Source organism: Elgaria multicarinata, chromosome 6 (assembly GCF_023053635.1).
Source record: "Elgaria multicarinata webbii isolate HBS135686 ecotype San Diego chromosome 6, rElgMul1.1.pri, whole genome shotgun sequence".
NCBI lineage: Eukaryota > Metazoa > Chordata > Lepidosauria > Squamata > Anguidae > Elgaria > Elgaria multicarinata.
In genome coordinates, this window is record NC_086176.1 from 76,283,919 (window position 1) to 76,301,225 (window position 17,307).

Consider the following 17,307-nt stretch of genomic DNA (forward strand, 5'->3'; position numbering starts at 1 on the left):
CCCCCAGTGCGCAGCTTCTCCCAGCTACTCACGAGTAAGCGAGCAGCCGGGAAAAGCCACGGAACCAGCTAAACCTTCCACAGCCCCAGGCTCAGCCCTGGGCTGCGGAAAAAATGGACCACAAGTGGATCCGGTTATCCCGGGTCAAGGGAGGGTTTAGCCCGGCCTGACCCCGGGATCTCCTGTGCGTCATCTGCACGCACAGCAGGGAGCCCGGGCCTCGCACTGGGCTAAACCCTCGTCTAGCAACAGCCACAGTGAGTGATCCCAAATCCACCTGTTTCATTAGGAAGGCTGCAATCCCAAAGGTGGTCCATGGGCGGGGCGCGAGATCCACTTTCATGAGCCTCCTTGCAGTCAGCTTGGAAACTTCTGCCAACCTTATTGTTTCACCGTCGAAGGTAATGGCAAAAAAAGAGCATTCCAGGGGCACGTTGGGAAAGGCCTTGGATGCACCAGGTCAAAACCCTTCCTGTTCTGCCAACATCCCTCTACCCCAAAGAGGGAGGAAAGTATGGCAGGCTTGGAGGTGGTGGACTTATTTTCACTTCAGACACACACAAAGACACGGTCACACCACCACCATCTTCTGCCCTGGGGTCGAGAGCCTGGCAGAGCTGTGGATTCGGCGGTTCTTCTGTCATGGATTCTCCCTCTCAAACCCTGATTGAATTACTCTGTTCAGCAAATTTAAATCCCACCTTTTCATTGTGGGAGGGCCATGGCTCAGTGGTAGAGCTCATGCTTTGCATGCAGAAGGTCCCAGGTTCGACCCCCAGCATCTCCAGGTAGGGCTAGAAAAACTGCTGCCTGAAAACCCTGGAGAGCTATTGCCAGTCAGTGTCAACAATACTAGACTCGATGGACCAATGGTCTGTCTCGGTATAAGGCAGCTTCCTATGTTCCTATTGTAGTCACAATACTCTGACCATAGGCCAATAACAAACTAAAAAGACAGCAATTAGATTGGGTTGTATCCAGGTTCTGTTTTCTGTGGATGGAAAGGCCCCACTCACGGAAAGTGCCAACACTCAATTTGGATGCAGCCCACTCATTAAAACATTAACCATACAACAAATAATAAAGGGAATAAAATTACAATGAGTTGGACCCAGACACCCATGGAAGGGCTTTTTCCATCCGTGGGGGGTTTCCCACTGGTGATCTTCATTGAGCCTTCTGTCCTCTATGCCAACGCTTTAAAATCTTCTCCAGAAGGTTGCATCTGCTCCCCTTATGGGCCCAGCTGGATTTTTGCCCCAACACTACCTGCCTCTTCCTCTGACCTAGATAACAGAACTGGGGAGAAAAAGCAACAACCGGTGCCACTGCCTTCTTCTTGACTGGCTCTCTGCTTATTTAGCAAGCGATAAGCAATGATGAGAAAGAGGAGAAATAGCAGCTGGTGACAATGGTTTCAGAAGGTAGACCCACTGATGGAGGGGTCCATTGCGGGAGACTTGTCCAAGGGCCCTCCAAAACCTGGATTTTGCACTGTCCTCTCATACTATCTTGCCCATGTGCTAAGATCTTCAGAGGAGGCCCTTCTCCAAATACCATCAGGGGGAGACTTATGCTATGCATTTACAAAGGACAGGGCCTTATCTGTCGTGGTGCCCTGGTTCTTGTCAGTGGGCCCCTGCTGGGGTGTTGGCCCTCAGCAGGTGCCCAACCATGCCTAAATTTGATGCTGGCCCTGTAGGAGGAAGCTGACCTTCAGGTATTTAGGCCCCAAGCCATTTACGGCTCTAAACATAATGAGCACCTTGAACTGGACTCAGTAGCCCAATATTTGCAATGCATCCCCTCCAACTTGTTGTCAACGCTACCTGGGCTACTTTAAAATTTCTCACAATTTTTCAGGTAGTAGCAGCTCTGCACCACATGACACAGCAGCAGTGGACAAATTCTTTGGAAAAATACTAATAGCTCACTTTTTGCGAGGAGCCTCTGGCTTGAGTAAGCCCAAAAATATTATCAAAACCTTTTACATAGATCCAGTGTATCACCTCTCCGGCACCGTCCCCACAGAAGAGGAAAGAGAAACATTCTATTACACATGGGAAGGGGGCAAAAGATAACATTCTAATCGTGTTGGTTTTTTATAGCTACCTGGGAGTTTACAAGAAGCTGCAGATTGTGAAAGCAGGTCTTGTCAACACAAATCACTTTCAGACAGAGATATCTTAAGCCAGGTAAAGTCATCCTCATTTCAGAGAACAAGGTTGTCTATGCAAGCAAGGAGAAGGAGGCACACAGGAAAAAAATCATTCTCCGTTCAAATCCCATCTGAAAAGAACAAGCGACTCCTGGCTGCTGGAACAGCGCTGTAAAGTGGGGGGGGGGAACAACAACCCAACAACCATTGGTGGTACTGGAGGGGCAGAAGGTTCATTATAGTCTGTTTATTAGTGACACTCAACATCGTTCTTGCAAGTTCAAACAAGGACTTTCTGGGCTTGGACACTGTGTTGTGTTTTTTAACCTTATAAGAAGATGTTTTGTTTCCCTGGCTCATAGATCTGTCTAAATATGGTGACATTTCTAATAAGGGGGTAACAAAACACTATTAAGGGATTATTTGGGAAGGCTCGGCGTTGTACCAAAGGACTAAAACAAAGCATGTTGGAGTTTGTTTTGTCTTTTTATCTGCATTGATTCAGTGTAAAGTGTTGTCACCATCAGGAGCAAACTTTCCTGCAAAGTGCATTTGTTTTAAAGTTTAGAAACTGGGGTGGTTTATTGGAGGGGGCGGGGAGAACTTCTCTCCCTCTCTGGCACCCAGTAAATGCCAACAACTGAAGCTGTGAGAAGATGTCAGTGGAGATTAATTGAGCAATCTAGCCAGAAAGAAAATGCAACAAGATGCATGTGGGGGGAAATCTATGTAGTGCAAGGAAGGGATCCAGAGGAGTGAGTAACTATTTACCATGTCAGTGTCTCACCCGTTGAAAGGCAGCAGATGCCAGCTGTCAAGTCTCAATGTCACTCAAGAAGGCCAAAGAGTTTGCAAGGACAGTTACGTAGCCTTGGATCTTAGAGTTGCTGCTTCATTATTGTAGGCTGGACTGATTGTAACATTAGATGCATCACAGGGTTTCACTTTTTGGCGTGATGTATATTATCCACATCAAGGCAATCCACAGCCTAAAGAGAGACCGAGAGAAAATAGTCTAAGTTGTGAAGGTATTTCCTTGTGATTTTCTGAATAGATTGGTGGTGACCCGCCACACCACTTTAGTGAAACTGTCTGGTTTGCGGGAGCAGCTGCCCAGAAGATCTGCTCATATATGATTTAAGTGGAAGATGTTGATGACGTTTGTCTACATGCCACATAAACGCAGGCTTGCAAAATGCCTCACTGTGTCCCCATATCCAGGGTCACATATCTGTTTACTTGGATTGGGTTTTGTAGACTTGGCCTCTTTGACAATATTCACAGCTGATGTTTCTCTTTTGTAGGATCTGGTTGCTCCAAAAGGAAAGAGTGAAGGTGGGGAGAGGGCTAAGCCATTTCAGGTATTCAAATAAACAGCTGATGGGGATATGGCTCTGGTAAACAAACTGGAATGGAAACTCTGAAGTTTCACGTCCTTGTCTTCTCTTACCTATAAACGGTGGTGCAGCTAGGTAATTTTAAACTTAATGGTTTTATGGGAGGTCCTTTTAGATAGCCATGTGCATTACTTAAGTTTTGAAGCACACAATCAATGTTTTCCTTAGTCCCCCAACCATCATTCCATGCTTTGCAACTGCTTCTGCATTCCTGATATGCTAGAACAATAAACAAACCAAAGATAGTTTGCCAACCATGTTTTGTGTGCGTGTGGGGGGGGGATTAAAGAAGAGAAATACTTTGAGCATGTGCATTTTTACATTTTAAACTCACATATACCATGGCATCATTGTGAGCGCAGGAATAAAATGGAGTTTGATTAGAGTCATAGAATAGTAGAATTGGAAGGGGCCTATACAGCCATTGAGTCCAACCCCCTGCTCAATACAGGAATCCACTTTAAAGCATCCCTGACAGTTGGTTGACCAGCTGCCTCTTGAAGGCCTCTAGTGTGGGAAGGCCCACGGCCTCCTTAGGTAATTGGTTCCATTGACGTACTGCTCTAACAGTCAGGAAGTTTTTCCTGATGTCCAACCAGAATCTGGCTGCCTTGATGTTCTCATCACAAGCCGCTGTCTGGGTGGTTGTTTGGAGAGGGCCCTGAGCTTCAGGGCCGTGGGCTTCAGCCCCTGATGTCAGCCCTAGCGGCACCATTGCCTAAAAGGACTGTTTGCATTAAACCTGCACTGTAGAAACTCACTAAAGTGCATATAATGTGTCCGTCTGTCTCAGTGTGTTGTGCCGCTGCTCTTAATCACATCATACCTATGGGCTGCAGAAACCGCACTTTCAGATTGCATCTCGGGTCAGATCAAAGTTGTTGAACATGGGGACTGGAAAGAAGCTGTTACCACATCTTTACAGATGAGTGGATAGAATGACATGAAATCCCAAGCCTGTTTGAGATTTTTGACTGTCACTGATTGCTCAGTCCAAAAGTCAGGTTGGTGTGTTATCAGTCTGCAGACTCAGGAATGTCTTATGCAAGCAGCTAAGCTCCAAACTGGCCCTCAAGTTGTAGGTCTGCAAAATTCATCCTAACAGAGGGGATTATTGTCTATGAAGCCAATGCCAGTATGTGACTGGCAAAATCAGGCTATATTAGGAGAGGGAGGATGGAATCCGTGGTAGAAGCTATGATTTCGGAGTCTTGGCTTAATGAAGTAAGGGGCAAGCAGCAATGCCTCCTTTTCTAGGCTCCTCTGGATTGGCTTGGAAAGGTACACATCTCAAGATCCAGATGGGTTAAGCAGGGATAGGGTGACCATTATGGGCAGTCCCAATACTGCCTTGTGATTGCAGAATTGAACTGTCGGCCTTCTACCAACTTCCAGACTGAAGGGTACAAGACATTGGAGAGGACATAGCTCACTTGATAAAGCACCTCCTTTGCATTCAGAAGGTCCCAGGTTCAATCCCTGGCATCTCCAGTTATGGCTGGAAAAGCTCCTGCCTGAAACCCTGGAGAGCCGCTGCCAGTCAGTGTCGACAATACTAGGCTAGATGGACCAATGATCTGATTCAGTGTAAGGCAGCTTCCAAGGCGTCAATTGAGACAAGGCAAACAGAGCCCAACTGCTGTTATGAGCTTGCCAGATGAATACACTTAAAGCCAATTTTCATGTTCAAAAGAATTACTTCACACTGCAGGTGAGGGATCAGACATGAATGCTCCCCACCCACCAAAAAACATAATAATTCCTCCTGCAAATGGAAAGCCCTCTCTTATGTGCAAACTTCTCCACCTGCAACTTTAAATAGAACAGTCCAAGTAGGATTTCAACATGTGCTATTTTCGCACGTTTGAATTGACAATAGGTCCACAAAGAGCAGATAAAAATAAGCCTGTATCTGAATTTGGATAAAAACCCATAAAACATGATCTTGTTTAAAAGCAAAACAAAAACACTTATAAGCCATGAAATTATAGACCAGGGAGAGTTGCCAAAGACTTGGCCTTGGGTGTTTTTTCACTTGATGATCAGACTCTGCTCTGGGCCTTGGAAATGAAGAAAAATTCCATACACATAAAAGGCTTCCGTGGTTGTATTCTAGGGTATGCTGTGTTTGAAGATCAGTCAGATGCCTTTATTTAAGCATTCCCCTTTGAAATTATATAGCAGGGCTTTTGAAGGTTGATTTTCCACCTTTAAATTCATTTTTTCCATTATTTTCTCAAGAGGCCTTTAGATTTATTTATTTTTAAGCTCCAGAACTTGAAATAGCAATTTCTGTGAACATAGTTTCCCTCTATGATATCCTGCAGTACATACACGATTAAATGAATCCTCTGATACTTTTGGAACTGAGTGACGTTTTATGGGAGTGAATCAGAATGAAGAAGTGGAAGTGGAAGAAGCAGCAGGATCTTTTTGCTGAGAAAAGCTACTGAAATTATTTCTTCATCTTGTTTTTTCAGTAAAGGGAAACTGGGCAACCATTGTAATCAGCAACACATGCATCTACATGCAGCTTGAAATGTTTAGTATGTTATTGATGCTCAGCAAGTTTTCTTACCAAGAATCTAGGGATGCTTGAAGAGTTTCTTCGGTTTGCATTTTTAAGTGAATCAACCTGATTGGCACTTCCTGGACTAATATAAGGAGCAGAATCCAGTTTTCCTTCAGTTTTCATACTTCTCTGAATTTTTCAATTCAAAATGTACCAATATATGTATGAAGTGCCTATTTTAGGTAAAAATATGTAGAGAAATGCATAGTTACAAATACATGGTTACAAATACATGTATTTTGTGGGGGGGGGGGAAATGTGTGTGTTTTTAAAAGTGCAGTTTGCTGCAGAAATGAGACTGAACAAATTTATGAACACATGTGAAATTGACATGGACCAGAATCATGCTGATCCATCCATCTATCACTTCTCATTTTATGTAGGGCTGTGCACTGCCTTGGGCCAAAGGCCCAAATCCAAATCAAGGCAGGCTGATTTGGCCTGCCTCGGCCCAAGTACGAAGTGGTAGTGGATCAGCCCTCAATGCTGCAACAGGAAAGTCTCTAATAGTTTTACAACTGTAGATACCTGCAAGAGGTATGTATGAACAAAACAAAACAACGCATTCCACATGCTTTACATGATGTGTAAGTGTAAATAGATCTTTACCAGACAAAAACTCTTTACTCAAGTCTGGCTTAAATAGTTGGAAATGTAGAAACGTTCCATGTATGGTGAGGTATGGCCCTGTACATGTATACTCATATCTACAGTGATGTCATGTTGCACACATTTAAAAGAGGGATGCAAGAATCATAGTAACCAGACACTAATGTATCTATGTTGTTGAGCACTGTGTTGGGGGGTGGGGGGTAGGCTCAGGCTTTGGGCAGGAGAGAAATGGATTGGACGGAGCTCTTGAGATGCTGTTGGAACCTGCTCTTCCAGGTCCCACCTGGGGCATTTGGTGGCAATGACCATTGCCACCTCTCTAGCTGACTGCTGCCTCTGCTGCTTTAATAGGTAAGGGAGGGAGGCAGAAACAGAAGGGCACAGTGAAGAGAGTCATGTGGTGGAGAAGAAGAAAAATGAGGAAAACCCTAGCCCCATGCTGCCTATTTCCATCTCTGGCCAGCTTGCCTTTGGGCTTGTTGAGGAGGGGGAAGTTGTGACTGGTGGCCTCATCCGGGTTGCTTTTAGGAAGGTGGCCAGAAAAGCCTTAGCTTCCTCAAGACTATTGCTGGGCTTCACCTTCCTCATTGCTGCCATAATCAGGGCTGGCCCTTCCATTAGACAGAGTGAGGTGGCTTCCTCAGGCAGCAGGTGCTGGGAGGTAGCAGCAAGGCGCTGGAGGAGACAGCTGAGTGCCAAGCAACCTGCCTGGGCTCCCTAAGCTAATCTGCTGCTTTCAGGTGCAGTGAAGAATGCTGTTCCATTGCCAGTGTTGGGGGGGGGAACAGTCCAGGCAGCTTTTGTACATGGAATTGGAGAGGGCGCCATCTTGCTCTTTGCCTCAGGCAGCAAAATGTCTTGGGCCACCCCTGGCCACACTAGCTTGTTGTAAAGGGCCTCCTTTGCTCTGGTGTCTACTGCTGTCTTCTCCCCACACCCACACCTGCCTGTCAAGGAAATGACAGGAATATGGTGAAGCAGCAAGGATGTGGTGAAGCCTAGCCCCCTTCCGTTGGCAGCTTTGTCCATTCCTGCCAGGGCTGGTGCTACCATAGAGGCCACTCAAGCGGCCACCTAGAGCGGCAAGCTAAGAGGGGCGCTGGGCACAGAGCAGCACTCACGCACATTGGCTGTGAGCCGGCCCGGCCCGATGATTTAGCTGGGCCTGGGCGGGTGAGATGGCACCCTGCGCCCGCCCAGCCGAAGCAAAGCCAGGGACGCTGGGGTGGGGGTGGGGCAGCTCCATGTTCAGAAAGAAAGAGAGAATTTATGGGTGAATGGGGTGCATGGGGTCTTTGAGTGAATTCATGTGTTCATGCATGTGTTTGTTTAGCGTGAGTAATGCTGAATGTGTGTGTGCGCGTGCGCGTGAGTTGGGGGGGATGATTTGGAGGTGATATTCCTCTTAAATAATTCATTTTAGTCCCATAGACGTTCCTTTTCAATTTGTTTGCTATAATTGGCATGACGTATTTCTTGCACTTTAAAATAAATTTAGCAGTTTCAAGATTTGTGCTTCTTATTTTTTCCAGGAAACATATGTTCTTAAAAATCAAAGTTGGCATTTTTTGGTGTGTGTGTGTGACAGTAGCTCACCTTGCCTAGGGTGCAAAATAGTCTGGCACCGGCCCTGATTCCTGCCCACTGGTCTCTTTCTGGGCTGGTTAAAGTGGTGACACCGGATTGAGGCTGTGGCGAAATGGCCTGACCTGTTGTGGCACACTGTGCCTACTCCAGAATGCACATGTTACATCCAAGGCACTGTGCTGGACATGCACATGCGCTTGCGCCTCAGCCCGAGTGACAAAGTGAGCTGGCCGTGTGCAATCCAATTGGCTGTAATTGAGCTCACTGTTGACCTTTTATCATCCACTTATCCTGAACAGGCAACTTCAACTACAGCCTAGTCAAAGAGTCTAAATTGGCTTTAATTCAATTGTCTGGGCTTTGCTAAGCTGCAGCCTGAGCGCGCACCAACATGTACTTGAATGTATGCAAGGCAGAATCTTGGCAACAGGCCGTTGTCTTGTAGAATTCCCATTAAAGACCAAAACTGGCATTCAAGCAACATCCTTCCACTTTGTACCGGCCCTGTTCTGAGGAGGTGGGAATTCAAGACAACCTCTGCAGAGACAGTTGTCTCTGGGGGTCAAAGCAATGGCATCTCTCGGGGAGCTTCTTCATATGTACTGCTTAACAAGTGTAGAGGTTGAGAAGAAAAGGTAGGGAAGCTATTACCGTTCCAGGCAGGGCTAATCTCTAGGCAGACTCAGGCTCCAGGGCCCCAAAGCCCAAGAAGCAAAGAGCACACAGCGGATTGCTGTTCCCTCCACTCATCCATCCAAGCATCTCTTTTCAGCATTCAAGACAGCCAGTTTCAAGCTATTCACTTGCTGCCTCCCTATTTCCAAACTACCTGTTAATTCCTTGCAATCATGCAGGCTTGAAGAATCAGCTGTTTAATCAACTGGATTTAATCCCATTAATCAAAGGGTACATCAAAAACGGTTAGATCTCCCAGAGGAAGGTGGTTCCTCCACGTTATTCATGATGGATCTAGCAAACTATTACAGTATTATTGTGATTGTGCTGAGCTGTGTTAAAATAAAGAGGCAATCCAAATGGGGGGAGATCCGGCAGGCAATGGCTTAAATGTAGCATACCATTAGCAGAAGAAATGGCTGCCCCAGTGGAGCTCCACTGCCTTTTCTTGTTGCACAAGCACTAATAAGCCACTTGGTTAACCTAAGATCTGCGGGTGTTTGTACAACTAGTTGCAGAGGTGGTTGCCCAAACAGAACATTAGTTGGATTCTCACCTTGCATATAGTTCAGAATTTGGTTTCTTCTAGCACAGCATCACTTGCACTAATGGATGCAACCCACAAGTTTCTCTGGAGCAACGGGTGTGTCTTTTTTCTCCTTAGCACTATTGTGAACTAGCCTTGATTGAACTAGTATTCACACACTCAGTGAGGAAAGTTAGAATGCCTGGTTATGGGGGTGAAAGGTCTGTTTAGACGGGCCTTATTTTCTCAGTTCCTAATTCCTAGTTTCAGGAGCTTCTCCTACTTCTACACAATCCATTTACCAATCAATAGTAAATTGACTAGACTGTAATGTAACAGGTCACTTCCAGTCTAGTCATTTTCACTGATGTGGTCAAAGTCCTTGAAATAGCAGGCCATTGTTGCTTTTCCTTTCAAAAAGTCTACACGTATCTTTGTGTGGTTAAGTGAATACTTATATATCTATTACCATACTAAAAATTATTGCTTAAGAGAATAAAACTCAGCTGCTCCAGGAAGAGGTAGGGGGCCAGGGAATGTACTATTCAACACCAACCACAGGGGCATCTCTTGCGCAAATTCTTGTTCTCCTGGAAACTCATTTCGCCTTTTTTCTGTGTACAGTTTTAAGTGCTACAGACATCTTGGCAGAGTGAACATGTATATAGTAGGTAACAACAGCTGTAGGTGCCACCTCAAAGCCTCTGAAAATTATAGCAAGAGAAATTCTAAATGCTGTGCTAACTTGCTGCGTAATGGTGTTTTACGAGGTCTTACTGACAGAAGCCAAGTCATGTTAACTTGAACTACTCCTACACCTCTCTCTCTCTCTCTCCCCCCCTCTCTCTCCTTTTTATCTGAGTCATCGCAGTCCTTACATATCTGACTGCTGCCAGAATAGTTAAAAAACCAGCTGGTTATAGCAATCATCCAGATATCTCACAGTACAGGGCTTCTCGCAGCTTCAGGAAAGGAAAGCAGAACACCAGCTTCAATACTATGTGTGTGAGAGTGTGTGTGTGTTTCTCTTTCAACAAGCACTTAATTTCGAGCTAGCTTCTCCATCTTGTTCAGGGACATAAAGTCCTCTCAAAACCCACATCTTGATCTTGCCCACAACATGAGGTGCATTGTTAAGTAATGAGGCCTTTTAAAGGCAAAATGCTTGGAGACATAGGAAGCATGGAATGCCATCACCTAAGAGAGCAGACCGGTCCCAATTCATGCTGAATTTTATTACTCAGCACTTTGAATAAAGGCAAAAGAAACAAACTCTGCTTTATATCAATGGCAGGACCACATATTTTCATCTTTGATACAAATTCTGAACTTAGAAAAGGGTTTATTGTGCGCATTCCTTTAAAATACTGATATTCCACCATTCTGCCTCCATCATGATAACAATATTTAAGTTCAACAGTGTTGCGGGGGAGGGGGATGCTCCTATTCAGGGTTCCAGTCAACCCCAGGATATTCCATTTCATCCGCCTCTGGTTTTCCATTCCACCATCGAACTGTCAGCCAGTGCCCACTGAGCATGCTCAGTTCTCATTGAGCTGTTTTCAGTTCACTGTATCTGATGGTGGAAAGGAAGAGAAACATCTTAAAAACCTTTTGATAGTTTAGCTAGATCAGCTTCCCCCAAATTTGTGCTGTCCATATGTTTTAGAGTACAGTTCCGATCACTTCTACCCATTGGCCATGCTTGCTGGGGCTGATGGGAATTGTAGTCCAGAGCTGCTAGAGGGTACCAATTATTATTATTATTATTATTATTATTATTATTATTATTATTATTATTATTTATATAGCACCATCAATGTACATGGTGCTGTACAGAGTAAAACAATAACTAGCAAGACCCTGCCGCATAGGCTTGGGGTATGCTGCTCTACATCTAACTGACATTGACTGTCTTATGGCCACAGGAACCTTGATCATCGAAAAGAAGAAACAATTTTAGGCCTTTGTTCAGCTCACAGTTCTGCTGAACAAAGGCCTAAAGTTCTTGAGAGTTGCATAAGATCCCTGATCTCTGGTAACTCACATGTAGATTTGTTTATATACTAGAGTATGGAGCATGGGGTGCAGGAGATACTTGACTCCACCCTCTGAGTCACTGTTTTTTTGCCTAGCTTATGGTAACAAAGTCCATAATTTAATTTGGCGGAGGCTGGTGGCACCGATGTCAGTGGGGCAATGGATCAGCTCTAAGTTTCAGTCTGAACCAGTCAGAACTCTAAAGGAGCTATCCAAGGGGCTGAAACCAAGAGCGGATTTACCACCCAATCAACATCAGAGCCACCAGCCTCCGCTAGTTTAACAATGTGCTCTGTCCAGAATCTTCCACCATTAAACTTCATAGGGTGATTTCAGGTTCCAGTATAGTCTGTCTACCTTCTCGGCACCATGCATAATTTTATAAACCTGTCATTTCCTCCACATTTGCCTTTTTTCAAAACTAAAAAGCTCCAATACACTTTCAGCTCTCAGGCGGCTGCCTGGAGAATCTGGCCCTTGAGAATGCAGAGACTGCCTGTCTCCTGATTAACGCAACGTTCAGCAATACCAGTGCTATAATTACTTGCTCAAAATATTAGTGAATGTTGTCAGGGTATGCTATTTTTCATCTACCCTAAAAGCATGAAAATCAATACAATCACTGCAGGGGAATGTCACACCTCCTGACATACATGGCTTCTCATTTTATGGTTCTGACAACCTTCTGATTAAAATGTACAGGTTATGAAATTATTTTTTCTGATCTTGAAGATGAATGTTTTCCTTCCTTCCATTTGACCTCCCTGGTGGAATATTAACCAAACGAGCAAAGGAATTCCTTAAATAAAGCATGGCAGATTTTATAAACTCTATGAAAGTCTTTCCTTAACAAAGCAACTGGGTGACAGAAGGGGTGATCCCACTTTTCTTTTCTTTTTTGAATGATCTATGGAATCCCAGCTCTTAACAAAGTTTTGACATGCGATCTCCAGCATTTAGGGATGTCACTATCTCAGATTAGTTTGTATCTTGATTTGATGCTGGTGCATACAACATACCATGGAGAAAATTGCAGTCACAATCCAACACAGAGGTAGATGTGCTTGACCCATTGATTTCCATGGGCTTAAGCATTCTTCACATTTTGCACAATGATTGTGTTTGCTCTGGCTACAGTGCCAGGGTTTCCTACTGTAAATGTGTAGAATGTGAAGGTCAGAGTAGTTTCCCTAAGCATGCGCTCAGCATATGATGGGAAGCCACAGTCAAGCATGTTCCCCCTGCTGAGTGTCACTCACAAGCATTAAGTATTCATGTCTGCTCTTCATACTTTGCATAGAGTGGGAGATCAAAAATAAATAACAGTTTCCTTGTAGTGTGAAACTACTCTTCAAATTCTAGAAAGCACATGAGACGTATCTTCGGGTGGTGCACATTCTGAAACCATATGTCTCCCACCCACGCATTAGACCGGTCTCCACATGTTTCATGCCATGTGTGTTTAGAAGTAAGAAGGTGGGAATAATCTGGTTTTAATTATTGCTTATTTACAGCACAATCCTATACATGCCAACTCAGAAGTAACTCCCATTGAATTGAATGGACCTTACTCCCAGATAAGGATGTATGGGATTGCAGCCCGGGGGGTGGGGGGAATCTACACTACTGCTTTAAAGCGCTTTAAAGCGCTTTATAACAGTTTTGACAACTGTTGGGGCCCAGGACACACTGCATATACAGGTTTCAAAACGTTTTCAAAGTGCTTTAAAGCGCTTTAAAAGCAATAGTGTAGATCCTCCCCCCCCCCCCGTCTCATAATTCTTTTGGGAGCACTGACTAAGGAATGTAGTTGTTGTCTTTCTTTCTTCCTTTTTTAAGGATTTACTATTAACATTTATATGAGCAATTAGACTAAAGAAGTCATTGGCAATGGATTTCTAGTCAACACTGTTCCCAATGCTGTAATTATATCATTAATTATCCTTATGTATAAACAAGGAAGTAAACTAATCAGAGGTCTGTTCAGTCAAGATCCATTCCAGAAAAAGAGGCAAAAAAATGCTAGCTGGGAAAGAGACTATTGGGCTGGAGAAACAGAAATATAGCCAACAATTGGGCAGAAATTCAGATATATTTATCTGTATTTTATGTTGGATTTGTACATTTAGGTAAAACCAGCTTCACACATGGAAAACTTTTAAAGGCCCCTGCCCCCGTGGCTTAACTGTGTATCTTTTCATAGTAAAGCTATCCATAACCAGTGGGGCAGCCAGGTAATTTTAGACCCCAGACTTAGGTCACAATCCTAGGCACATTTAGGCAGAAAAATCCCTACAATTCCCAGCATGCCCCAGCCAGGGCAGGCTGAGAGTTGAAGGCTTCTTTTTTTTAATGTCTAAACATTCCTAGGATTGCACTTTTAATGATCTTATGGACTCCCTTTAGAGGGCTGCATGTATTACTTCAGTTGTGAAGGACACAACTAACTTTTCTCTTCCCCTCTCCCTGCCATGCCATGCTTCACAATTGTTTCTCTGAGCATGCGCAGTGTTGCGTGTTAAACTTACTGAAATTGTAGCACTATCAAGACATCAGGAATAAAATGGAGTCTGCTCCTACTGCCCACCTCTGATCCTAAATGCATTTACTTGGGAATAAATATCATTTCGATGGTATTACCCAGAGGACCTTCTCTTCTGCTGCTCCCAGACTGTGGAATGGCCTGCTGGAGGAGACTCGTCAACTTAACAGTCTATTAGCATTCAAGAAAGCTATCAAGACTGATCTCTTCTGGTAGGCCTATCCAGTGGAATTTTAGGATGTTTTTAACAATGTACATTATGTCCTTAATTCAGTTTTATGCATTTTATATTTACTATTGTTCCCCACCTCGATCAAAATGGAGAGGCGGGTAAGAAATACTAATACTACTACTACTACTACTACTACTAATAATAATAATAATAATAATAATATAGAAAAGAATAATATATTTTAAACGTAAAAATAATACAATGATCATTTGTAACCGTGAACATGTCCACTTGGCTGCTCCCTAATGCTAAAAGGTTTTATAATAAGAAAGGATGATGCAGTGAGCAGGGTCCGTCCTCATGAGGCCTGGCATGCCCACGTCAGCCCTGGTGCTGATGCAACATCTGCTTGCCGCTGCCCCCTCAGACTTCAGCTCTGAGCAAAGATGCACAAACCCAGCATGCACCCATCCATATAAAATACTTCTCATCTAAGGCCCTCCTACAGGTGCCTCCTCCAAGGGAAGCTTGAAAGCTGGCACAAAGGAGAGTGCCTTCATAGTCGTGGCCCCCTAATTATGGTGGCCCACTTGGCACCAACACTGGCACCTTTTTGGCCCTAGATTACAACCTTTCTTTATTCTCAGACATTTGGCAGCATATGATTTATGATGCTGATGAACATTTCTATACTACCCCATAGTCAAAACTCTTTGGGCCATTTACAAAGATTAAAACTCATTAAAATACATTATACAAAGTCTAAAACTATTTACATAAAATGTATAAACAGACAGCACACACAGAGACAATATATATTTTAAAATAATTTTAAACTATCAACCAGACAAATCCAGGATCAGATTAAAACTCACCATATGCTGCTGAATGCCTGAGTGAAGTGAAAGGTTGCCTGGCACAAAAAAAAAATTGGTACCAGGAGTGCCTTGTCAGAGTGTTGATTCACAGTTGGGAGGCCACCAACGAGAAGGCCCTCTCCCTTGTTGGTCCCCTCTGAGCCTACCTCAGAAGAGGCACCTGGAAGAGGACCTTAGATGCTGAATACAGTGTATTCAAGCTGGGAGAATAGTTCCATCAGATATTGACAATGATATATCATAAAAAAATTAATTGAGTTCTAGGATTTCTTATTATTGATTGCTAAAATAGTTTGTGTGTGTATGTTGTCTGTTTATATGTTTGTATATAAATGTTTTTATATTATATACAATACTGTATTTTTAAGGTTTTTAATCTTTGGAAACTGCCCAGTGAGCTTTGGCTATCGGGTGGTATCGCAAAGTAATAAAGGAAATGAGATGAAAACCATGATGCTCAAGCCTCACGGAAATGAATCGAGTGGTTGAAGACTGCTATCATTCATTTCATCAAAACTTGGACAGAAGTTCACAGAGAGAGAGAGAGAGAGAGAGAGAGAGAGAGAGAGAGAGAGAGAGATGTGCCCCATGCTAATTAGAAGCTGTGAGGGCATCATTTGGATTTTCCACCTTAAGCACCCGTGTTTCGAATATTTTTATTTATTTATTTATTACATTTTTATACTGCCCATCAGCTGAAGCTCTCTGGGCACTGCACAAATAAAAACCATAAAATACAACAAGTATAAATTTTAAACATTTAAAAGTTTAAAAGGCAATGTAAAACCAGCTACATTCAAGACCAGGGAAAGCCTGTATAAAAAGGTGTGTCTTCAGTAGGCGTTAAAAAGATATCATGTTTTCTGCCTCCCAAACTGCTTGAGGGAGGGTCCTCCAGAGGATGGGTGCCAGCACAGAGAAGGCCCGCCACTGCGGTTCTTCATGGTGGCATTCCGTTCCTCTCGGAATGGCCAGTAGTACCCATGCCCAAAGTTTCAGGACAGCCCTGTCTAGAAACTTGATGACATTTCTGTGCTGATTTAATAGTATGCATAGTACATTAGTAATACTATTTTAAAAAATACAACCACACACAGCTCATTAATAAGAACATTGCTTTGCCACAAAAAAATAGACCCAGTGTGTAAAATAAACCTGGCAAATTCAGTTTCATTATTACTGGGTATGAGGTCACTCATGTGTGGAGTGTCACCAGGGTGGGACCTAAATGGATATGTTATTTTAACTTCTGGATACACACACCTAGGATCAGACCAGCTAAAAAGACAGTGACTACTGCATTCTTTTTATGGGAGACCCGAAGGAAAAGCAACATGTTGCAGGAAGTGGTGCTGGTGATTCATGAGACGCTGAAACTTTCTTCCTTTGCTTTGAGTAACCATTGACTCAGAGCAGATACAGCTTGAAAAGAAAAATTAGTCATTAAAAAAGCCTTTGTATGCTTTTGACATTAAAGGGTTCGCTCCACTCCCGGCCAAATGTCTTTGCATATTGTAACATTCTGCTTGAGACTCAATTGTACGGCCATTAAAGCCTTCGCTTGTAAACTGCTTTTAATCATTGTGAGCGATGTCAAGTATATCCAGTGGTGTCCATTTCAGACAGGAAACAACTATTCTATAGTTCAAGCTTAAGTTAGTCGGTTTTCTTTTATAGGTTTGACAGTTCCAGTTGGCTTATTAATGCTCCAAATCAGAGGAATAGAAAACTGAAAACAATTTAAAGGCTTTTTTAAAAATTTGGGAGGGTACAAGACCAAGGTCATTAATGGAATTTGCTCTAGCAAAGTGCTCTAGATCATGGTGCTGGTATTCAAACTATGCCCCTGTCCTTGATTTTTGTTTAGATTAACTCCAGGACTTTAGAACTGCTAATTTGTTTAGAAGTACTGATGGATCTGAAAGGCTTACATGGCAGATAGATAAACTATGAATATACCTTAATATTCATATTAAGACTCCCTAGATATTTAATAGGAACATGTTGTCAGTAAACGCGCGCACTCAGACACACACACACACACACACACACACACACACACACACACACCTTGCTTGTGCTTGCAGTGGAAGCCTGGAGGAAGAAGAGAAACTGGCAAACAGGAAGTGGTTAACCATACTACAAGGT